Source organism: Triticum urartu, chromosome 3A (assembly GCF_056163025.1).
Source record: "Triticum urartu cultivar PI428250 chromosome 3A, HENAU_Tu73, whole genome shotgun sequence".
Classification (NCBI taxonomy): Eukaryota; Viridiplantae; Streptophyta; class Magnoliopsida; order Poales; family Poaceae; genus Triticum; species Triticum urartu.
Genome location: NC_141875.1, coordinates 279,425,913 through 279,452,709, shown reverse-complemented (window position 1 = coordinate 279,452,709; position 26,797 = coordinate 279,425,913).

Here is a 26,797-nt window from a genome sequence, read left to right as displayed (position 1 = left end):
TCATAGATTCCCTACATACAAGCAGTTTTACCACACCGTCAGGTTTAACTATTAGCCAGAAATTGAAGAGTTGAATTAGATATAATCAGGGATGTGATGTACCTGCTCATTGCGCATGCTACTCTTGCAAGCTGCGACTGTCCGTTTGCGCAAGCTCGATGCCATGCCCGTGCTGCCGCCGCTGCCTCCCACGCAGGCTACACCCAGGGTTGGATCTTCATCTTCTTGTCCTTCCGTTCGCTTGAAGCCCGACGACCGCCCTCCAATGAGGGTGCGAGGAAGTGCGGTGTCGGTCTGTCCAGCGGTGGCTAGGTTAGGAGCGAACCAGACTGGAGGCTGGAGCGAATGAATTGTGATTTTTCCTTCTGTCGATTGATATGGGAGGCGCTCATTTGGGCCGCGAGCCTGCTATAGGTCCTGCCTTGCACTTATCTTATTGGCCCATCCAAATTCAAACATTTTTCTTCATTTTTTTACATTGCTTGCTCGTGCATTGGGACGAACAAAACTAGCGTGGGCCAACCAGGATGACTCAAACTAGGTGCACACTTTCCAGCCACCTGAGGCGGCCGCCCATACCAGCCCCTATGGTGGTGTCGCCCCTTTTTGCGTGTATGATTGGATAGTGAAAAATATTCTAGTGGCGCTTTTGATTTACCCATAGAATGGTTGAATTGCTTGTTTCTATGAACTGAGTTCGCTAATAATGTGAAGGATGCCAGTCTTTTCATCCTATTGTAGATTGCTTAGATCTCGATATGCCAAAATTAATCGCATGAAATATACAGTAAAAGCCAGTGTGATGTGTTTGGCTACAACTAGTCTGACTACACATCCTCATATAACATATCAAGGACGCACCATCTTACCAGATTAACCATTCGACTTACCCATGCAGTGTGGGAAGAAAGAAGTATTGGGACTGCGTATCCAAGCAATTGATGCCATGGACTCCTTCGTACAACCTTGTAAGCGAAAAAGAAGTTGCAGTGTGCCTGTACAAAGAACTAGCGTAAGTTCAGTTACCTGCATCTTGGAATTTTAGTTAGCCACTTATTGCAAAATTGTTCAATTATGTTGCTTGGCTTAATTTAGTTTGCTACTGATTACATAATGGCACAGCCCGTTAAACATATTGTAGACTACACCTATCTATGTGTTTGATACTTAGTGTTAAGAATTACCTGTTTGCCTTAACTTAAATCTCTACTTGTTTGTTTAACTGCTTTGCTGCTGCAACAGCGGGTTACAATGATGTTAATAACTACTTTTCAGCATCCAATTGAAACTCTTTAATTCCTTGTTTACGTAACTGGTTTGCTGTTATAATTCCCAGTTGAGATGTTTTGCTAACTTCAACTTTTCTGAATCCAATCGGAACTTTAATGGCAAAACAGGTTAGCCCAAGATCAAAGAGAGAGTTCCCCAACCGTGCATTATGAATTGCCAACTGCTGATGCTCTAGAGGCCAAACTAGTGGTAGAAAGAGATTCTGCTTCTGCACTTAGAGATGAAGTTGACATGTTGAGGAAGCAAACAGCACAATCATAAGCAGTACTCAAGACAACCATTAAATATTTGGTGGATTTCAAAACGAAGCAAGCTGAGACTGACCAGATTGTTAAGGTCCTGAAGGAAAAAAGGAAATTAAATTCCTACTTGGTAAATCATAGGTGAAATGTTCTTTCCATAGTTGAATAACCTTTGTGTTGTCTGTTCATGTAATCAATTAAACCATTTGTTTTAGAGATCATGTAATAATTTTTTTTGTTTTTTGGTTTGTAATTTTATTTTAGCACAAGTCTGTATTAATTGATAAGACTTGGAGACATTTCATTTGGATTGCTGTGCCAGACCTACAAATATGCCAATCGGGCTGAATGTGCATTCAGCAATAGTAGTAGTATATATGGACCATAAGTGGCACGCATCGGAAAGGGCCAAGATACTGGCTAAAAAAGGATGATGTTGTAGCCAAAAAAAGTACAGTGGCCTGGCTTTTGTATGTTAGTTGATATTATTGATCCATATACTCTATAAGTGTTTATATGCCTGTTAGTTCTGTACATTCTTGGTTGATTGACTCGGTATTTGAATCTCCATACATCGCTTGTGTACATATATAAATGGGAGTACACATTATGTTGCGTGTGACATTTGAGTTGGACATGAAGTGTTCCAAATATTCGAATTCACCTTAAACTGGATTCTAGTTTCTGAATTTGAGTATCGGCATTTGTAAACCATATTCATATATGATAGTGGAATACATCTTTGTCGTCCTTTTGAAAAGATATATAAAAACACATAGAATGATTTATAAAGATTCATATAGGAATAAAAATGGATTTGAATTTAGTTGCCAGGGTAAGCGTGGATACTTATTGTCCCAAAATTCGAAAGAAGAAGCAAAATGTCCACTCCCACGTCGGCTGCCCGAAGCCAAGTGTTTGGGAGACGGAAATTACTGTCTACCCATTACACGGACAATCCATCGACCCGATTTCCACTGCTCTATATAGGGGTAGGTTAGTAACTTCAATTAGACGTGACACGACCACCTCTGAGCCCATTCCGACACGGTGGGCGTCACACATGGGCGGCAAAACTCATTTGATTCAAGCTCGTCTGAAAGACCTCTATTTCCCTCTCCATTCACCATTCATACACGGTGGGCGGCAAAACAAACTCGACTCGGCCGAAATCGATGTAGCCAAATATTTTCAATAGGGGCAGGTTTATAACTTCACTCAAACGTGACACAACCACCCTACCTGTCATCCCCGTTCATACACCATGGGTGCCAACCACTGTAACGCCCCGAGACCGATGTGCCAGGTGTCGTCCAGTTATTCGTTGTTGTTGCGTTGTCGTTGCTTGCATGTCATGCATTGCATATCATGTCATCATGTGCATTTCATTTGCATACGTGATCGTCTCATGCATCTGAGCTTTTCCCCGTTGTCCATTTTGCAATCTGGCGTTCCGTTCTCCTCCGATGGTCATTTCTACCTTTCTTTTGTGTGTGGGGATTAAACATTTCCGGACTGGACCGAGACTTGTCAAGCGGCCTTGGTTTACTACCGGTAGACCGCCTGTCAAGTTTCGTACCATTTCGACTTCGTTTGATACTCCAACGGTTAACTGAGGGACCGAAAAGGCCTCGTGTGTGTTGCAGACCAACACCCCTCCAATTTGGTCCAGAACCCACCAAACTCTGCTCCATCATCTCGGTCGTTCGATCACGATCGCATGGCCGAAAACCGCACCTCATTTGGACTCTCCTAGCTCCCTCTACCTATATATATGTGGCTCTCCCCGAAAATTCCGCGCAGGTCTAACCCTAGCCTTCCCCTACCTCGCGCCACCGGACAAAAGCCCCGCCGCCGGACATGTCCAGCCTCCACATCACTCCGGCGAATCAGGGGATGACACGTCATCATGCCGCTGCCCTCACCCAATCGGTGCCCGCCACCTCAGCCCACTGCGCCGCCCCACTTCGCCGCGGCCCGCGGAGCCCATCGCGGACCCGCGCAGGCCCGCGTGCCGCTGCCGCTTGCCCGCTGCTGCCCGGATCCCGCGCCGCCTGGCTCTTCTCTTCGCTGCCACCGCGCCACCACGCGCCTTCGCCGCCGGAGCAGACCCGCAGCGTCCCCGCCGCCTTATGGATCGCCGCCGCTCGCCGTGGTTGCTGGCACGCCACCGGACCTCCACGGATCCGGCACCCTCGCCATGGATCTGGTTCCCCTGCGACCTCGCCGCTCCTTCGACCGCTCGCCGGAGTTCGTCAGCCTCGCCGGCCCCTCTCCGCCGGCCTTCTCCTCCTCGTCGCCTGTCCTCGTCGCCGCGAGCGCCGCCGTCTTCGCCCGGATCGGATCCGGCCTCGCCGGATCTGCCAGGGTCCGCCCCGCCTCGCCTCGAAGCTCGTCGGAACCCTCTGCCTGCCGTCGCCGACGCCGCCATGGCCTCGCTCTTTCTCCTGTCAAGGAGACGACGAGCGCCCGCGTGGGCCTCCTCCCCGCCTTGGCCTCCCAGGCCCAGCTCCAGCCGGCCCACCGGCCTGCCTTCTCCTCTTCGCTTGGGCCTGGCCCATGGGTGAGGCCACACCCCCAGCGCCCACCTTTTTTTCCCTGCTGTTGGGCTAGTCCATTTCGGCCAGATACGTTTTTTTTCTGTTCCAGTGATTTTAGCTATTATCCAGTGTAAAACAGTTTTACAGAAAAACCCTTGTTGATCATGCATTTAATAATTCCACAACCGTGCATCGGATTGAAAAACTTAATATATGAAAGTTGCTTAGAATTTTGTGTAGTTTCATAATATGTCATTTCCATCCATGTTTAAAATGCTTAAAAAGATGTTTGCTTTAATTTGCTCCTATGCCATGTTAAAAATGCTTTAATTCATAACTAATTAACCGTAGCTCGGATTTTAATAAACTTTATATGTAAATGGGGTAGAATTTTGCCTAGATTAACATGGTGACCTTACTTTGCATGTTTAACAACTCTAAAATATGGTTTAGGGCAGAACAGGACCTAACCTAATATATGCACATGAGGAGTCCCGGATTTGTTGTTTGTTGTTCCCGGCCTCATCTAAACTTGACTAGATAGGTAGTTTTATTTGCTTCACTCTCTTGCCATGTTTAACAACATTTAATATTGTTGGGTACATAAACGAGATCGAACTAAATAATTGATGTGGTGCTCCGTCAATATGCAACTCGTTGCATATTGAGCTCCATTTAATTTGTAGGATTGCTTGTGCACTTTGCCATGTCATGCTTCATTAAACCGGACATGCATCATACTTGTTTGCGCACCGTGCCATGTTCATTTGTTGGTTGTTTACTATGTTGTGTGCTTCTTTCCGGTGTTTGCTTCTTCGGGTTGGTTCCAATAACGTCGCGTTTGTGAGGATTCGTTCGTCTATGCCCGTTTTTCTTCTTCATGGACTCGTTCTTCTTCCTTGCGGGATCTCAGGCAAGATGATCATACCCTCGAAATCACTTCTATCTTTGCTTGCTAGATGCTCGCTCTTTTGCTATGCCTATGATGCGATACCTATCACTTGCTTATCATGCCTCCCATATTGTTGAACCAAGCCTCTAACCCACCTTGTCCTAGCAAACCGTTGTTTGGCTATGTTACCGCTTTGCTCATCCCCTCTTATAGCGTTGTTAGTTGCAGGTGAAGATTGAAGTTTGTTCCTTGTTGTTACATGGAGATGTTGTTCCTTGTTGGAACATGTTTACTTGTTGGGATATCACAATATATCTTATTTAATTAATGCATCTATATACTTGGTAAAGGGTGGAAGGCTTGGCCGTATGCCTGGTGTTTTGTTCCACTCTTGCCGCCCTAGTTTCCGTCATATCGGTGTTATGTTCCCGGATTTTGCGTTCCTTACGCGGTTGGGCTATAATGGGAACCCCTTGACAGTTCGCCTTAACTAAAGCTTCTCCAGCAATGCCCAACATTGGTTTTACCATTTGCACTAACAACCTACCACCTTCCCTTGGGTTCTGCAGACTCAAGGGTCATCTTTATTCTAACCCCCCCCCCCCCCGGGCCAGTGCTCCTCTGAGTGTTGGTCCGACCGAGCAAACTGCGGGGCCACCTCGGGGCAACTTGAGGGTTGGTTTTACTCGTAGGATGTCTCATCTGAGTGTGCCCTGAGAAAGAGATATGTGCAGCTCCTATCGGGATTTGTCGGCACATTCGGGCGGTGTTGCTGGTTTAGTTTTACCCTGTCGAAATGTGTTGTTGTACCGGGATACCAAGTCTGATCGGAATGTCTCGGGAGGAGGTCTATTCCTTCGTTGACCGTGAGAGCTTATGATGGGCTAAGTTGGGACACCCTGCAGGGATTTGAACTTTCGAAAGCCGTGCCCACGGTTATGGGCAGATGGGAATTTGTTAATGTCCGGTTGTAGAAAACCTGAACTTGACCTTAAATAAAATGAATCAACCGTGTGTGTAACCGTGATGGTCTCTTTCCGGCGGGGTCCGGGAAGTGAACACGGTTGTTGGAGTTATGCTTGACGTATGTTGTTTAGGATCACTTCTTGATCATACTTTCTCGATCGTGCATTGCCTTCTCTTCTCGCTCTCATTTGCGTATGTTAGCCACCATATATGCTAGTCGCTTGCTGCAGCTCCACCTCATACCTTTACCTTACCCATAAGCTTAAATAGTCTTGATCGCGAGGGTGCGAGATTGTTGAGTCCCCGTGGCTCACAGATACTTCCAAAACCAGCTTGTAGGTGCCGTTGAACCGTGCCAGTGACGCAACTGAGCTCAGGAGGAGCTCGATGAAGATCTTGTCCTTTGTGTTGTTTCGTTTCAGTCGATCAGTAGTGGAGCCCAGTTGGGGTCGATCGGGGACCTTGCTGCATTTGGGGTTCTTCTTTTATTTTGGTTCCGTAGTCGGACCTTGATTGTATTTGGATGTTGTAATGCTTTATTCATGTAATTGTGTGAAGTGGCGATTGTAAGTCAACTATGTATCTCTTTCCCTTATGTATTACATGGGTTGTGTGAAGATTACCTCACTTGCGACATTGCTTTCAATGCGGTTATGCCTCTAAGCCGTGCTTCGACACGTGGGAGATATAGCCGCATTGAGGGCGTTACAACAACCCTATCCTCACCCAAAACCGCTCTGGGCAAATATTGGCGAGATGCGAGATTACCGTCCTATCCCCAACCGACGAGACGTCCAAATTTTAAACGGGGGCTAAGTTCGTAACTTTCCCATATTTCAGACAGGCACGTCCCAAAAACATGGTTCCCCGTACCTCTCCCTCCATTTTCCCATTCATACACCATCCGCGCTAGAACACCCCATCCCCACACCAGCCTCCGTCCGCCACCCCATCCATCGCCGCCGTCCTCCACCACATCCATCACCACCTTCCTCCACCATGCCGGAGCGCCTACCAAGACCGTGTCGTCCACTACTAGAGATGGATGTTTCTCATCCACGGCGACGGACCAATAGCCTTGCATCGCGTCCTCTCGCTTCATCGACGCCGTCGTCCTCTTTGCCGGGGCCGCTCACACGACCTTCTCTTCCACCGCAATGGGACTTATCCCCCGATGCACCCATCTACCGTCGCAGATCTTCTTCAACGCCACCGACAGCCATCGCACCCCCGATGCTTACACGGCGCCGCAAGAGAGGTGGTACTTCATATCTCCTCAACTTTTTGATCTCAACCAGAAAATAGATCTTAACTTGGTTACTCTACTTTCATTCCAGCTCTTAGAATTTAGTTCTTATTCGAAGCAAACAATGGATGTTAAATATCATTTCTCCAGTTTGCAGCTTCAAATGTGTCATGGCACAACCATAATACGGTTTAATTGATCATGCTTAGGGTTTAATTGATCATGTTGGTTCCGTGGTGGTTTCTTTAATAGAAATCGGAGGGGAAACCCTCTTTTGCCAAAAAAATATGCTTAGAGTTTCCCCATTTTATGATCACTATACGATCAGAATACGTGCTTCGTGTCATAATAACACTGCTCCACCCATCAAGCTAAACAAGCTTAGTTGTTCAAATATGAATCTGATATTATTAAAATAGAGTTGTTTAATTAGTCAGGTAAATGTTCCTAAATTAGTTTCGAAAATGCATGTTCACCACTCGGGTGTGTATCTCTACAGGGTGCCCATAGTGGGCCAACCCACCCTGGGATTTTGGGTCGTCCCAGGCCCCGATTCCCCTCTGTTCTGCTGCATGCTTCCGATCTCTACTCGCCCCCAGCCGCCTGCCTCGCCGGTGACTTTCCATCCCCGGACGGCATGACTCTAGGAGGAGACGCCAGACTAATATGAGGCCAGGAGCCGCTCGCCCAACAGCGTCACCGCTGCCCGGGCGCACCACCGTGCCTACCTTCCCAGTCCGTTCAGGGCTCAGGCGTGCAACACCCACCAAGCCAACCCCATTTATCATGAGATACGTCCTCAACACTCAGCAGCCACTCCTCATCACCCATTTTCTAATTGATTCATTACTCATTAGGTAGGACTGTCAATAGGGTTTGTTGTGTGCTCAGTGCTACCTACACTTAATGGTTCAGATGTATTTTGGTAATCTTTAGTACCTCTAAAGATCACAGGGTTTTCAAAATTCTGGCCCTCGGAACAGAAACTAGTCATTTTGGATTGTTGGTCGTAGTGACATTGACCCAGATTACTACTGCAAGCCAGGTTTGTTGACAATTTTGCTTGTCATTCTTACTCACGCGATATAATATCCAATTATTCACGTCGATTAGTTGCAAACAATAAGTGCTAGACAAACTTCTTCATTCAGATTTTGGACGGTCTCTTACTGAAGTTACAATTCTGCATACTTGTCCTAGTAAGCTCACAAGTAAATGATTGATTCACTACATCTATGCTTGCCTTGTCATATTTGTTGTCAATATTCATTTAGGGTGGACAACCTTGTTTCTAAATACTGGAACTGTAGACATGAGTGAATAGTATTTCTATATGTGATCTCTTCCATCATGTGTGGGTGACGAACACTGCATTGTATAGAAAGTGTCATTTCCAGCTTTTACATAGGTTTCGATCTTTTACATGGAATACAATCTGCCTACTTGCTTTGTCTCGCACTACCAACACTCCACCCTTGAAGCTAAACATTACGCCACTCATAATTGCTTAGTTTATTTGTTCAAATACGAATTTCATATGATTCTAATGTTCCTACTTCAGTTTTGAAATGTGTGCTTGCCTGTTATAGAGACATAAGGGGTTTGTATTTCTGTGTGTGGTTTGGTCAGCATGGTTGGGGAGGTGAACTTTGCATATGCAGGGGTTTATAGGGAGACACTCTCCGAGTTGAATCCGCAATGCATTCCATAGACAATCTTACTACTTTTTATGTTTTCATGAATCTCAGATTCTGAACAGCATCATAATGATTATGAGCTTGCGCGCATGAAAAGAATAAAGCAGAACAATGCCATGGCTGTCAAACTTGGCATTAAGGGACTGAAATCAAGTCTGGATGCCAACGCTCTCCACCTACAGATTCATGCTCAGAATATGATCCTAACAGTGATTCTGAGCTAGAGGGAGACCTAAGTCAATGTAGCTCCCTAGTGGAGGAGTCAGAGGAAGATGCCCTATCCTATTCACCCATCAAGGTACTTGCTCTAACTTTCCAAGGTTACATTGCTCGCACATATTTTGCAACTGATGCTTTGCATTGCTTCTACTTTGTTGAACTTCCATTAGCTTAGTTTACACATAGTGTATGTGAATACTCCCTGCCTATCCATTTTCAGTACATATTCCATCTGTCATCATACCATATTTATCCATTCAAATGTTGTTCTTGTGTATTAGACGTTCAAAAGGTAGAGGGCGATTGCTGATCGTGGAGGAGCACAAGCAAAGTATTCGGAAAAGGTAGTGGCACCTGATAAATCAAATAGCCCATTAGGTGTAGTTGCAATATCATCTGACCCACAGAACACCCCAACTCTAGCAGACTCTAGCCCTATTACACTGATCATTTCTGATGCCCCAACTCAGCAGACCCCAACTGCAGCAAACAGTATGAATATGCCAGTTGACATAGCACCAGTTGTACGATGCAAAACCCCCATTCCAGCAAAGAGTACACCAAATCCAGTTGCCAAATACCTTTTCGAACCAGAGAGAGCCCCAATTGCAGCAAATAGGACCCCTGTTCCATTTCTGCCCAGTTTAGAAGATGAAGCTTATGTTGTTGTCAGGAACATTCTGTGCATCTTTCCTTCATGGAAAGATTATACCGCAGACACAGAACAATTTCCAGTCTTCCTCCGCAACTTACGCGTAAGTAATGTACTAATGTTATTCATGGTCATTACTGCATATGTTTCTACTAACAGAAGACACAAGATTTCATTCTTTTAAATAGGCGAGGAGCAAACTAGATTGTTATGACGAGCAAGGGTTGGTTGCGCTTTTCAAGCACTCGTTGATGAAGTATCGTTCCTACCTGAGGCAAGCGCACTTCGATGGCAAGCCTCTGAATGAAATTTCTGTAAAGTCTCCGGTGCTACATTTATCCGACGGTGACTGGAATAATCCTGTTACACATTGGTCTCGGCTGCAGCGTAAGGTACTGTCTCTTAATGTATCACTTGTACGAAAACTATTAGCAGAAGAACATTCGTTCTCAAGGGACCACAGAATCTCGCAACTATAATGCACACTGCATTGCTCTTGTGAGTACCTCTTGCCTTGTATGACCATACTTACTTTCATAGCTGTTTGATTATGTAGCATCACTGTGCATGTTAGCCTCGTAATCGTCCATTTGGTGGACATTATAAGATCTGTATGGACTCTTACATAAATTTAGAATCAACCTAATGCTTTTGAAGAGGTTTAGCTATGTAGTCCTCTTGTAAGGACTGAACATGGTCTATCACTATACTTACATTAACAGCTACTCCCTCCGTCCGATAATATAAGAATGTTTTGTACAGTACACAAGTGTTCAAAACACTCTTGTATTATGGCAAGGGGGATTGGTTCATTTTGTAGCATTCTGCATCTTATCTCCCTCGCCCACCATTTACTAAAAAAGATCAGCTCTATATTTGATCTTACCAACAAGTAGAATACACAGACAATGCCAGTGCAGAAGTGTAGCCCGTTGCTCTTGTCAGTACATTTTGTCCTGTAACGCTTGTACTTCCAGGGATTGGTAGTTGATCATGTAGCATCAATCTGCATCTTATCTTCATTATCCTCTATCCCTTCCAGTATTATCATATCTATATTTACTCTCTACAAAATGTAGAGTACAGGCAATGCTTATGAAGAAGATTATGTGCTGAAATTCTTGAGTTATCCTTCCCTTGACATGGAGAAGGGCATTATAAAGACAGTGTTAACTGTTAATGTAAGTCAGTCCTTCTAAAGCCTTTATCCTCAAGTGCTGTTTAATTTGCTCATAAACCCTATCATTTGCTGCTGTTTAGTTTGCTGTTTCTACCAAAATGCATGTTCGTAAGAACCATAAGTTCTAAGTTTTACTTGTAAACCAAATTCCCTATTCATACCATGCACATTACTTAATACTCCCTATATGTATGCTTGATTTTGTGGATCTATAATCCAGTGTGTGGTGAAGCAGCCCACGTTTGCACCTTGTCATCTCCTATTTTATCTTACTGATGTGGCTGATGATATGAACAACATGCCATGCACATTATCCAAAATAGATACAATGATTTTCTTTGCCCTTCATCTATGCTTGTTATGTTGACATGGTAATCTAGTAGTGTGGTAAAGCTCCCCGCATTATGAACAATGCCAAATTATGCTATTGATATTTTGAACTTACTCTTTGTTTTCTAATTTGAAATTGGATAGAATTGACAGAACAGTTATCATCTTTGTTTATACATGTGCAAAACCCGTCATCTCTCTGCTTTGTTTCAGGGTGATATGCCTGATGGCATGCACAAGTCTGCTGAAGGCTGTGAGACAAAGCCAACATATATTGCAGCAAAGAAGGCAAAACATCTTGAAGATAGCGAGACAACCCCAAAGTCTTGTCTTGATGCAGTGTTCAAGTTACTTGAGACTAATAGTCAGGCAAGCTCACATAATTCATTGTCTGAATCAGTTCGACTTCTTCAGTCCCAAGTTCTAGCAAAAAGGCATTCTACAACTCAACTTCGACTTGAAGTCCTATATCTAAGAAAGATTGCGGAGAACACCAATGACAACCTCATCGCTAAACAGCTACACCTGGAAGCTATGACTGACATGCTAGGCCGGTCTCACAGCCTTGCTCAGCAGCTTGCGCAGCAGTTCCCCCGCAAGGCTAACCTTTCTTGAACTATCTTGGAAGTGGTCTCGGTTCAGTATTATTTTGATACGCTGCAATGGTGCCCAGTTTTTGTAATCTGCTTCTTCGTTGTGCTTTATGATCACCGGTGGCGAACTTCGATGCCCAGTGGATGTAATATACCTTAAATCCTTTATTGTATAGTGTAGGTTTATTCTTAGTTACTATGCCGCAATTTCTTTATTGTATAGAGTAGGTTTGTTCTTAATTCCTACTAGTTACTGCCATCATTCGCTATCTGAAAAAAATCAGATGTAGTCGACCAGACCGAAACATTCGACTCTAACGTGCCAGGTTTTTAGCGGGCCAAAGTTGGGCCGGCCTACGTCATTCTTGGTCCCGAATGATTGGGGCCTTCACACATTGCGCCAGGCCCAAACTTACACCGGCCTATATTTTAGTTGGGCCTTTTGTCGACCCAGCACTTAGTTTGGCCCAGGTAGCATTGGGCCATTAACAGGCTGAATATTGTCCTGGCCTGTTATGGCCAAGATGAAATCACGGGCCTTTAGCAGGCCAAAATGCATGTTGGGCCTCAATTTTCACTAGTCGTCGACGGGCCTTCAGCAGGCCGAAATGTAGTCCGGGTCATTTTGGGCCCAGTTACCTCACGGGCTGTTACCAGGCCGAAACATATCTCGGGCCTTAGTTGGCCCACTGATATCATGGGCCTTTAAGAGGCCGAAAGCTTAGCACCGGCATCAACGGGCCGAATTACGCGACATGCCTTTAACAGGCCCAAAATCACATTGGTCTTAACTGTTTCCACCTTTAGCACGGGCCGTTAGTGGGCTCAATGTCCCGTCGGACCATATATGGCCCATGGGCAGCACGGGCCATTCCCAGGCCGAAAGCCACATTGGGCTGAAATGGGCCCATGTCTACATCAGGCCTCTAACAGGCCGAAAGTCACTGGGCTGTAGTTGGGCCCAAATATTCGGCGAACAATTAATGGGCCAGATCTGGCTTCGGGCCGCAAATGGGCCCAAATATTGGGCGAACAATTAATGGGCCAGATCTGGCTTCGGGCCGTAAATGGGCCCAAATATTGGGCGAACAATTAACGGGCCAGATCTAGCTTTGGGCCATAAATGGGCCTTTATGCAGGCCGTTATTGGGCTGGCCCACTAGTACCTGATTAAGTTCTACGGGCCTTTGACTGGGTTGGCCTTTTTAACCTATATAGGCCTCTTTTTGGCCCAGCCACGTGTCGACGTATCATAGGCATGTCTCCTCCAATGGACGGGCGACATCTGGCCCACTGACGAGCTGACAGGTCTTCCCTTTGGCCAATCAGAATTTTACACGTGGAAATTTCCCATTGGTTAGGGTTGTTAACGGGTTATCGGATCCAAAATCCGACCCGATAGCTTAACGGTGTTCCGTTACGGTGGATGCCACGTGTCGGTCACCCTTGACGAAAGCACTTCTGTGACGCGCGATTTATCGTCATGGAAGTGGACACTCCCGTGATGATAATTTTGGTAATGTCATGTAACACTTCTACGACAGCACATGTATGACTATCTTGATTCTGTCATAAAATCGCCATGGATGTACATGCATGATAAAAAACGCGACCTACTATGACAAACACGTATCATCACGGAAGTGTATCTAGACACCATATGCAACATGCAACCACATATCACGCTGCCAAGTTAGAGCAAGCACCTGCGATGCTAGTGTAGGGGAAATGTGGTAATCAACTACAGAGCTACGTTCACTATCTTCATCTAGCCTTGCTGTTTCTTGAGAATCATGTCGGGAGGCTGACGCTGCATTCTTTAAATGAGTAGTACACTTGCCTGACTGCCTCATCGTAAGTGATTGATGAGGGATACACAAGAACATTAGTTTGATGTAAGAACATGGTTAATACAAAGATGTAGTAGTATGTACCAGAAATAGAAAGGCATGCCATATTCAAAGGTATAATCTATAAGCTAAGAAGATGCAATTTAACCAAATTGGAAGCAATACAAGCTAGACATCCGGCTGGAGTGGTGAGCATGATCATCTAGGACCTGAGAGCCTGGTGGGAGGTGGGCTGCTTCGCCACCATCGCGGCTTTTTAGTTTGCTTCCAGCTGATGCCTATCTTTGCTTGGCTTGTCACTAGCTCGGCCAGTGCCCTGACTAGCTATTTGTCTTTCGGTGCTCACGGAATGGTGGTTCATGTAAAAATATCTTTCCTTATCTTAATAAAGACCGACTACGGTCGTTCGAATACAAGCTAGACACCATATGGAACATGCAACCACATATGACACCATGAAGTTAAAGCACGCACCTGGGATGGTGGTTCATTGCGAACGAGGTCATCAACTCCAGAGCTACGTTTACCGTCTCCATCTGCTGACACTGCACCCTTTATAGCGCTGTTATGTGTCGTGCTTACCCGCGTAGAAAGCTGGAGCAACTTCCCTCTTTTGTTTTCTGCTTCTGTCGAGGCAGACTCTGAAATACCCTTGCATAAAAACACAATAGTGAGAGTATGGGTGAAGTGTGTGCAGAACTAGTGCACTGTAAAATTAGCAGATGGCAGGTGGCTGAAAAATAAATGACAGGAGATATATGATAGCTCTACAACATTGCATGGCAAACAAAATTAGATTCTACTTCGTATGATTTTGTAATATATGAGCACAGGAAATGCAAGTACTCCTCCAGCACACCACCACATGTGGTCATATCAAGATAACAGTCGACTGAAATTAAATAGGTCAGTCGATTTTTTTAATGAGCCGTCCGATCTATAAGGAATGGGCAGATGGCCTTCGTCTACCTCCCGCCAGTCACTATTGACGATCTTTCTCGAACCACCAGCGACCACCGGCCCAAACCCCTGCCTCCGCCGCCCTGCCCTCCCCTCGACCTCACACCACCGCCGTGCTTGGCAGCGCCCCTAGGCCATCCCTTTAATCACGGTCGACCTCCAGATTGGGCACCATTAGCTCTAGGCCCCACACGCCCCTAAGACAAGCACCGAGGCGTTGCTTCCCCGGTGTAATAGGCGGACTAGCGCCTGTTACGCCGGGGAATGCTTCCGTTAATTGGGAATAAATTGACCAGGAATTGAAATTCACGGGGGCAACAGACCTCTAGCTAAGGTGAAATAGTATATGAGGAGAAACCTTGTGCATCGCGAGTTACTAGGAACATCTAGTATCAAGAAGAAGCGGTCAACTAGTGTCTTCTGTGGGATGAGTACCATGCAAGCAGACACGTAAGATTTGCACGAATAAGGGAAGAGGAGTACCCTTATCGGTTGCCATTGTGGTCTCCTCCATATGTCACGGTGATCTTTTTTCTCCCGGGGGAACCGATGTTTTGGAGAACCATCGATCCTTGGACAGACCCATGGCCAAATTGTTGACTTTGTTGCCGTGGCCGTATATCGGCGGAGGGGAAGCAGATCCGAGGCGGTAAAGGATGACGTAGCAGGAACAGCTCCGGTGTGGTGGAGGGTGGCGAAGTTAGAGCGGCAGCGGTGAGGCACAGGACGGCGTGGTTGAACTGGCTCGGGTACAGACGGCTCGGCCTCGGCTTCAACTACTAGCCGTGGAGGGCGTTGCGGTTGAGGTTGCGGTGGATGACGACGTCAGGGTATCGGCTCCGGCGTGATGGAGGAGGGCGGCGGTTGATGGGTGGGATGGGGTGGCGGACGGAAGACGCCGGGGTTTCATGGCTGGTGGAGAGGTAGTTTTTGCGCCCACGAAGTACGAATGGGGAATCAGAACCATGGGTGGGGCGGAGGGGGAGAACCATGTTTCGGTCTGGGACGCGCTTGTTGTTGGCTTTTTTGAACAGAAGATGGGCCGCGCTTGTTTGAAATTTGGGGAAGTACAAACTTTGCCCCCCTCTTAAATTTCGGACCTACTGCGGGTTGGGGGTAGGATGGTAATCCCATGTGTCCCAAATAGTGGGCGGGAATGATTTCGGTCGCGTGCATGTGTGCTTAGGCGGACATTGTGTATGAATGTTTTTCGGAGGCGATTGCGTGGCGTCTAGATGAAGCTACAAACCTACCCCGGTTTAGACCTTTGGACGTTGGGCCTGTAGGTTTCACGGGTCGGAGTTATTAGAAAAGTAATTTCCATGTACTACCAAACATTGGTCTCACGCGGTTTCGGACGAGTAGAGGCTCTTTTGGCGCTTCGTTCGAAATTTTGAAACACAAGCATTCACGTTTAGAGTACTCTTGAACTTTGAGGATTGACCTAAATAGACAACGTTAAATTTGACCTTGTATGTTTGAAAACCTCATTAAATTATCCGCTTCTTTTTGAAATTTTGACACTTGAAATTCCTATAACTACAATTATTTTGGAATGGAGGAGCTAAATTTGATTCTATTTTGTACACGACTACATATGCTATTATGTACAAAATCAGAGCAAAGATTGGTGCCCCCATAATTTAGGTATGATTTACAAATGCCATGATATCAAATTCAAATAATTGAATGGACTTCATGTTGAATTAGATTTTTTTAAACAATCTTAAGTTGAATTCAAATGTATGCTAGTTCATAGGTAGCTATTTATAACGTTCATTGTGTAACTTTCATATGTATAATGTGCTTTACACACACAACATGAACTATACTCATGTTTATATTTTATTGCTAAAATGATGCATTGTCTGGAGTTCAAAATACTAACTATATGGATCAATTGTGTCGAATAATAACATAAACATGCTCAAATTCGACAGAATCTAGATGTCTGATGGATCAATGATCGTTCCTTACGTGAACTGCAGATATCATGATCCCATCCTAATATTTGAATACAATTTATATCTTTACAATCAATGTTTACAGTAGTCTTTTACGTGTAGTTTCACTCTCCATCGGTGGTCTCTCACACATGCTCACACACTCTCTCCCGAGGTGTCTTTCTCGCACACATGCTCTCGATATAACCCTCCCTCTCGTAACCATTTATGACTGTTTTCACTAACCTTTATCACAAGCACTCTTCCTCTCGCAAGCATACACACGCACAATCCCCATCTACCCTTTGTATATACATATACCTTCCTACGTGTCTCATGTATGCACATTATCTTTCGGCCTGTCTCTCACGCATTGTCTCACACCTCTCTTCCTAATCGACAAGTATGACTCTAGCAGAGCATTTTGTAGGATGCCCCTTAAAGTTAGGTTGGATGAATTGTAATATCAGATATAAAGGGGTTACCTTAGTCCGAGAACCTAGGGTTACAAATCCTAGCTGGCTTTGTCAGTGGACACAGAGTCCTTCATAATTATGTTATCTTTGTCTTGTATGACTAGTCATCCATGGGTCTCCCTAAATGCGTCACGGGCCGACCAATGTGGCGCAGGACGGAACCTCGACCCACCGGACTTCACGCGGTGACAAACCCTCTACCCCCTCGTCTTGTTATCTTCTCACACCCACACATACCAACAGAGACACCACACACACAGAAAAAATATTCTCCTGGTGCCTCTATCCACTCCCCCTTTCATATACACACTCAAGGGAATCTCTCACTGTGATGTCATATTCTTGTATTTCTCTCTAGACCACTCTCATTTCTCGTGTTATCTCCCCCCCCCCGTTGGCCCCTCTATCCATGCCTCTCTCTAATACGTAATACAAACACATCCCTCTCTAGGCCCTGCCAAATCTATCAACTACACATTCACACATGTTACATCACATACCCCATTGATCTAAAAAGCCCTCTCTTCATGTTTACTTCGCATACAACATTCCTTTTGAATAAAGCGTGGCCAAAAAATTATTTTAGAATTTCTACATATATACAACATTACATAGTTATATGGAGGAGTATGAACGCTAATTTGCATTGCATGGTGCCCACAATGATAATTATTCCGCACTGTGAATTTGTATATTTTTATACTATATATAAAGTTAGTCATAATAAAGAGAAACGAAGAGCATCTCTCTCTCCATCGCATACCCCCCCTCTACGCCCCTTTCACGTACGCACACAAACTATCTCCAGGTCCTCTAAAAGTAAGCCCCTAGCACATTCACGCATGTTTCATCTTTCTCTCGCGATATATACAGTGATGATCATTGTATTTGAAGCGAAAGCACGATACGTACATTGTACTTCAGAATCCACTCATTACGGTCACCATTTACGTTTTGTGGTTATTATACGGTCACGGGCTCACCGTACAACTCTGTATTTTCTCTAGACACAACTAGTTGACCAGTTAAATACTCCACATGGCACCTCTATTGTTGCATCACATTATCTCAGTACCATCGGGCCCACCTGTCGGCTTGTATCTACTCTACATCTACACTCTTATAAAATACACTCTTATAAAAAAATAGAGTTGTTGATGATGGTGTGCCTACCATCCTGCAATATAGGCCGTCCGATTTATATCTGACGGATAGGAAGGAAGCTATGGCAATTTTGCAAAAAGGTACCCACACACCTCTCCACATTTGCAAATAAGGCCTTCCCTCACTCATCCTTTTCTCTCACAAGATAAACTAGTCATACAAATGCATCTTGATGTTACGTGCAACGCACGGGCATCTTTCTAGTAAGAATGAAAACAAATGACAAAAAAATATTGGACGGTGGTTCGAAGTCATGACCGCGGGCATAGCGAACAAGGTGGCCTTGTATTGGTATGTTGAGCCGTCTGTTTCAACACACATGAGATGGTGTGGTGATTATACACACATGCACGCATGCACACGAACTGCATGCACGCAACACTCACATGAACACATGCACCCAGGCACACACGCAACAGTCACACATACACACACAGCCACGCACACAGGCAACACTCACACGCACAAACACATGCATGCATGCACACACCAGTACACCACACGACCAACACACACTCTCACGCTCAAGTGCTCAACCTACACGTGCATGCGCACACATCAGGCCCTGACAGACACATACACAACCAGGTGATTCCCGCGCACGGGTTGGAGTCTTGTCGCGCCTGCGTAAATTTGTGTTTATCTGACCTTTTCCCTATGTGAACTGACAGGTGGGACCCACAAGGAACATGGTCAATTTAACTAGTCAACATGGTGCCACGCAGACTATTTGGCTGGTCAACAGAGTCCAATCTGATGCTGAACCGTGAGCAAGTGACCATATAATCACCGCAAAACGTATATAGTGACTGTAATCAGCTTATTCTGATGTTCGGTGAACGTATTACGCTTTTCTCTATATAGGCCCTCCAAAACTACATCTCTACACGTTCTCGCATGTTACATCTAAAAAGTATGCAATACAGCACTACTACTACACTCTAACACAATAAATCATATGTGTTTTTAGTTTTACTAGATATCATACTGTTACTTAATTATTCAGTTTGCATACATTAAAATTTCCTTTGAAATGTATGGCCAGTATCATAAACCGCGTGGGAAAAATCCCGCCCTTTCCTGTTTAATCGGGTTTGTATCGATGGATCGTGCGAAACAGCAAAACTATAGTATTATACAGTACAAGTGACAGTTCACTGGGCCGTCGTGTCATGTACTCCTATGTCGTCAGAGTGGAGCGCTTGCATTCATAAATCTTCTAGTCCCTTTCGCCGACATGTGGGACATCAAGCTACCGGGTCCACTTGCCATACCGAAATACGGTGTAGAGCAGCTGGGGTGAAGCACCCAGTCATGGCGTCGGCGTAGTAATGAGCAATGAGGCGTCAAATCAAAAAGCTGCACCTTTACCGCAGTTAAGTTGGAGGGACGAAGTAATAATGCTAAAAAGAGAAGTTGGAGGGACAAAGCAACCATCATTTCACTCGTTGTTGAATCCCTTCTCCCTCATCTTCTTCAAGTTAACCACGTGTTGCTTCTACCATTGTTCTGCCTCATGTGGGACGTGGATCGGCTTGGTAAAGCACTGACACATGGGACCGCATGTTAGCAAACCACCAGGATAATGTCCTCTAAAAATAAGAATCCTCCACCGTGATCCGCGTGGCAAAATCACCTCCTTTTTACCAATCTTGATTCTATAAATTTTTAGATCAATATAATTGAGATTTGTGTAGATAGCACACAGGAGAAAAACCAACTGGTATGGTTAAGGGCATCCACAATATGTAGCCAAATGTGAAAATAGCTTTTGGCATCGTGGGAACCGTTGTGGACGGTGTTGCCAAAGCCAAAAGGATGGAACCGAAGCTCCCTAGTTGATTGATTGAAGGAATAGAAAAATGCAACATCTCTCCTCTCTCTCCCATGCTTGGACGCATGTACATTATAGAGCACAGAGACTACTCCCCTGTCCCTTCTATCACAAATCACAAAGCACTGAGGCGTCAAATCACAAAGCACGGACAAAGCAACCATCATTTCACTCTTCCCTGACTCCACTTCTCCATCGTCTTCTTCGAGAAACCATCTCACCGCACTAAGCTAGACAGACGACGCTATTGTGTACTAGTAGTACTAGTACATTTACGCGTCCTTTGGTTCAACGGACTTCCTAGATGCAAATAAGGCGGTTGTCTCGGCTTGTAGGCGGCACTTGCGAATGACTTACTGTGGTCTCCCTAAATGGTGTTCTCCGTCAAATGCACTTCGCCAAACCACAACGTTTGAGATATCATCGACGTCACCGCAATGGGGAAGGAAGTCAAATATAATAGTTACTACCTCCATTTTTTTGTACACAAGGCCAGTATATCAAAATTACAATTTGCAAAAGGCCACGAACACTAATTGAGGCAAAATTGATGGGTTTTTTTACCCTTGCTTTATAGCTGTGCATGCAGCCCGGGAGTGATGATAGACCAAACGCATGCATGCAGCATGCATATAAGAGGCAGGGGAAGCACGCTTGCGGAGAATCCGAGAAGACTCATGCAGGAATCAAGGAAAAGGAGCCAATGACTCCATGCGTATTAAGAGCCATACATTTCTCTAGGTCCTTGCATGCAGGGGTAAAATTGTCCAAAATAATGCACGGGGTGGTCTGCTTGGTATGCGTGCGCCGAGCAGTACGCAAACTAAAAAAGAACGGAGGGAGTATACTAGCAACCAATGACATTAATATCCCCTGCATGCATGCGGAAGTGAGAACATTGGTTTGGAGGTATTGCATTAATCAAGCGATGGGGAGTGAGATGGTTAGCTCTTTGGGCTTTGCAGAAAAAAATACGCATTAATTGACACGTGAAACGAGGATTTGTATCGATTAATCCCGCAAAGGAAAACCCTGCTTTTCTTTTTTAACACTAGTACTCCTAGTACGTACTTATCATGTTCGGGTCTAGGCCTTGCATTGCCATACTTCGCCACACATTTTTGCAAAGCTTGCCTAAAGTTTTCAAAATGAAAAGGAGGTACACTTGCGGACGGCTGTCGCGGTCGCACCGCACCCTCACACGGTCACTCCTACACGCCGCGGTCGCACCGCACCCTCACAAAGTCACTCGTGCATGCTGCAAACCCAACCAAGGGAATGCACCCTCACTGGCACGTGCTATCGCATGTGAACAAACCAAACTCGACCGTCCTACCGCTGACTCATAATTTTTGTTCATAGAGTATGTTTATCCAACCGCATGTTGGGAAGTATCCGTACGGCCCGTGCGGTGGTCTGTTGGGGAAGAAGAAGAGGAGAGGAAGAAGGGTTAGGAGACGTAGGATATTCATCCAACCGCCTTAAATGGTAGACTGACCCAAGTCAGGCGACTTGCATAACAATATATGCTTTTACACAGCAAAAGATCCATAAAAACAACAACATAAAGAAAAACTATCACTGCTCACGGAACGAGACGGCCTCGTCGTCTTTGGCTGCCGGCGCGACCCAGTCGTAGCTGCCGACGTGTGTCTCCGCACCGTTGTTGTCCTCAGCCTCTAGCTACTCGTTCATGCAGAGCGTGCAGGCGCTCTGCACGGACGAGAGCACCGCCCAATTCAAGTCGGGGACATCTGGTTCCGCCTGCAGGAGGGCCTCGATGGCAGCGGCATCCGCGCGCTCCGCGTTGAGTCGAGGCTCTGCCACCCGGTTCAAGTCCAGGACGTCCGGTTCCGCCTACAGAGGGCCTCGATGACAGCAGCATCTGCGCACTCCGTGTCGAGTTGAGCCTCTGCCGCCCGGTTCAAGTCCAGGACGTCCGGATCCGCCTGCAGGAGGGCCTCGATGGCAGCGGCATCCGTGCGCTCCACCTCAAGTTGAGCCTCCGCCGCCCGGTTCACATCCACGACATCCGGTTCCACCTGTAGGAGAGCCTCGATGGCAGCAGCATGCGCGCGCTCCGCGTCGAGTTGAGCCTCTGCCTCCCGGTCCTCCTTTAGTATCGCCAGGTTGAACCGCTGGTCCACTTGCACCATGGGGGACTGGCACACCGGCACAAAGTTGACGTCCATCGTCTCATACCCATCGGGGGCCTTCTGCGCCGCGACCTCCTCCATGAACATTGGATCGGCTTCCTCCTCCTCGTAGCTTGGCTCTAGAGAACTCGGGGATTGACCCGCAGCAAAGAGAGCTTGGGAACGGAGGTCTGTGGCGCGGACCGCCACCACGATTTCTGCGCGGCACTCTGGCGTCAGCATCTTGTAGTACGTGATCTTGCGGCGCACCATGGCTTTTCGGCAAACTAGAGGACGCTTGATGCGGGCTAGGGGATCGAAAGGTGGGGGAAGGAGCTGGAGGTTAGGTGTGGTTTGAGGGCAGTGGCTGGTGTAGGCCGAGCAGCGAAGGTTCTGGTGTCAATTGTGGTTCCGGTAACGACCGGTCAATCGGTTTTGACTGTACATTGCTCTTGTCTCGTTGGCGTTGCAGCCCGGCAAGATGGACCCTCCACGGCGCTCACCGAATGGAACGCGCTTCGTCTTGCGTTTTCGCTCGCTTGTGGGACCGCGGTTGAGAGAAAACCGACGTCCCTCCCCCTCCCCTGCCCGCATCATTTATACTACCACTCCCTCCATTTTATGTGGAGTAAATAAAAATAGAGGGAGTATACTACGGATGAGGATACCCTGACGTGGCTGAACCCATTGAGTAACTGACATGCGGGGCCTAGCAAGCATGGGGTCCACCAGTAAGTGACCAAAAGGGAGGGTAAGGCAGGGATACCTATGTGAGCGGATGCACTTCCACTACTACTCCCTCCTTCCATTTACTATACAGGGCCTAATGTGTTTTTCGAGGCTAACTTCGACCAAATGTTAGAGTAATAATATATGACATGCAACTTACACAAAGCATACTCCCCTTACTTTTCACATCTCTCTCCTCCACATAGGCCCTACATAAATGGAAGGAGGGAGTACTACTATGAGCATTGCATACTCTAGTACAGATGTTGTCAGTACTCCACTAGTACTATTGGACAGGGAGCTTAAAAAGTTACTATTGGACTGGCTATACATTGCGAAATCCTAGTAGGAAGAGCATGCACGAGAACAAGCACATTCACGTGGTTGAAAACAAATTGGAAACCATCTCGAGTACAAATCTAGGAGTACTTACGAATCTAACGGTATTGATTGGGCATTGTTGAATGTTGATACTTTTTCGATCAAAGTAGCGATACTTTGACTACACATAAAACTTATATGTAAACCAGAAAGGATAGGAGGGAGTATATTGTATGTTCAAAAATAAAATGAACGTTGAATACACTTTATATATGATTTGCGAATGCTATGATCACCGGTTCAAAATTTTGAATCCGCCTTAGGTATCACACATGCCCCCACTCGTTCTCTCTCGATTCCATCTCGGGGTCTGGAGATCGATTGAAAGAGGACTAGGGTGGGTACAATGCGTTTGTTTCGCTTATGAACGTACAATATACTCCCTCTGATCCCCACAGACCCCCCCCCACGCGGGTCATTTCTATCATAGAAATAGACCAAACCTTTATCTCCTTGCACGACACGCAATTGATCTCTGAACATCAATCGATCTCGTCAACATGTGTCGAAGCATGAACCGAATGGGATGTCAAAACTAAGACGCGAAGCGACACGTAGTGGAGGCAAAGTGAAACTTTAAACGAACCGTTTGTTTGTATGCATGTCAGACAAATTACAAAACATTGGAAATACAAGCATGGTCTAGGCTCACATGTGAATGATACTCAGCGGAATGTTACAATGAGGCATCCAGGAGGATGGACCCGCCCGAAGGGCAACATGATCGATGGAGAAGATGGTTGGAGAGGAATGAGAAATAAGCAAACGCCACATGATTATACTTGAACGGCTCAAATAAACAATAAGTTGTCTTGCTTGGCCTACATAGTGAAAGGCCTAATGCGTAACGTGGAGCACTGATGCTCGAATATGGCCGGGAAAATAGGGAAAACGACATGTGGGGCACACCTGTCGGGACGACATAGAGAAGACTAGTCCAATGGAGGAGCTGGCCCACGACCTCCTCGCCACCGGCAACCGTTCATGTGGGTCGTGGGGGCCAACAACGTGGCGCACCTCCAGCACCGCCTCTGGACACGGCGACCGCGGTGAGCGACACGCTCATCGTCACTAGACACGGTCAGTTTCAGTGTGCCGAGGGTGGCGTTAGTGCGGTGGCACGACCAACAGTATGTTTGGTTTGTGCCCAAGATTGCCCCATCAAAGCATTAGGTAGCCAAAATTTCGGTTGAAGTTTTGGTTGCCCATGATTTGGCCGACATTGGCAAGAAAAATGAACTAGAGTTGGCTAGAGTTCATTAGCATGCCAAAAAATGGCAACCATCCAAACAAAGACCAATCTTTGGGTCATGACCAAAATTTTGGTAAGGTGCACTTTGGCCATAATACAAACAGACCCCAACACCCGGCTCGTCGGGGCGCCGGGACGCGTCCGCGGAGTGGTGTAGCACAGCCAACTACATCCTCAGGACCTGAGACCATGCCGGGTCATCTTGCTTTTTCAATGACATGCGAGGTTCACATGTGAGCAAAGGGCATCTCCGACGTTGCCACGACCACAGTTGACTACCCTGGCACACCAAAAACCCTCGTCCCTCGCCCCGTCGCGCGGTGCGTTCCCTGCCGGCGCTAGCTGCCCGCATTCATGTTGTCCGTCCGTATGCCGTCGTTAAGAGGCTTGGTGCCCGAGGAACCAACCCTGGCGACTTAATGCCGCACCAGGATGCTTGGCCTCACCGGAATGCGCTACTTAAAGCGGCAACGCCCAGCTAACCTCCACACCATAGCGCATTGTCCTCCTACCTGGCACCACATCCGCCCTGACCGCAAGCGCGAACGCTTTGCGGGAGAGCTTGTCTTCGGGGATGAAGCTCGAGGTCGCCGCCCTCGCTCAAGTCACCTCTCATGACTCAATAGCGGCGTAGCCGGACACGGACGCGATTGCACAAGCGGTGGCCACACTGGCGGCCGACGACGGGAGCACCGTCACCCACGCGTCCGGCACCACCGAGGTCGGGGACTCCTCCGAGGATGGGAGGCGGCAGGGCATGCATGGTGTGCCAACTGACCGGTCTGTATCCCGTGTTCTACTCTTCCTCCCCGGAGACCGCACCTTCACTTCACGGGTCTTGAACCCCGCCCTCGTACATAGAGATCACAGATGGAGGACGTCGGTCGCCGCCATAGAATAGGTTTAGGGTCGGGTTTCTTTTATTTTTCTGTCCTATAAAAGTTCAAATAATGAAAATTTGTCGTGTTTGCATTAATATCGGCCGGTGTATACGAACGTTCACAATAATATAGTATATTGTAGGAGTACTAGCAAGATGCCCATGCATTGCACGGAAGATCAAGATCTTGTGGGAGAAAAGGATGAACGAGGGAAGGCCTTATCTGCAAATGTGGAGAGGAATGCGGGTAAATTTTCATAGTTTCCTTCCTATCCGTTAGATATAGATCGGACGGCCTATATTGCATATTGTAGGATGACAGGCACACCATCATCACCAACTCTACTTTTTATTGAACCGAGACAAAGCTAACATGCGAAGTAAAATAAGCCCATAGGGTCTATACATACACAATTTATCTTAGGCACTCCAATAGTACGTCCACTACATATTCACGCATTTCACATCTTTCTACATCTACGGGAACCTACGAAAGGGTTTACGTAAATTGCCTCTCTCCCTCCTCCCCTGATTTTCATGGTGGTGGGCCCCTCCCTCCTCCCAATCTACAATCAACAGCTCACACATTTCACATTACGTTAATTACGTAACTAGGATTACGTAGGTGTAGCATTACTCATCCTAAAAAACCCAACTAAGCCAACCTCCTAGCATATAGTGCGGGAAAAGACCCGGCCGCGTCGTTTTAGTCGGGATTAACGGATTACTAGTAGTAGTATCGATGGATCGCGCGAAGCAACAAGTTTTTTAGGGGGCGAAGCACCTAGTTTAAAAGGAAAAAATGCGGTACACTCACAGCACCCCTGTCACGGTCGCATTGCACCCCACACACATTAGGTCTTGCACACGGCTCACGCAAACGGAACGCGCTTCAGCTTGCCTCTTCACTGACATGTGGGACTGCACTTGGAGAAACCGACCATGCGCCAAACTCCCACCGCCCACCGCGCGAAAATCCTGCCCCCACCCAAAAATTCCCCCCAAATCCTAGATTCAAACTCCCTTCGGAAAACTAGCCAATAATATTCCCCAATCCTCCCCCCCCCGTCCCCCTCCAGTCCATTCGCTCTACCAAATCCGCCCTCCCCGCCGCACCGATACATCGGCGCCGCGGTTGAAAGTGCAACTATCCCTGGGTGGTTCTGGTAATTCCTAACAACATATAGCTCATTGAGCTAATGCTACTTGAAGATAAATATTTCAGGAAAAGCTCAATGATTGGCATGGCATGGATTGGAAAGTGGACCTCTCAAAATGCTAAGGACAAAAGTTGGCTCAAGCTCAAAGCAAAAGACTCTACATTTTACTTTTCATGATCCAAGATC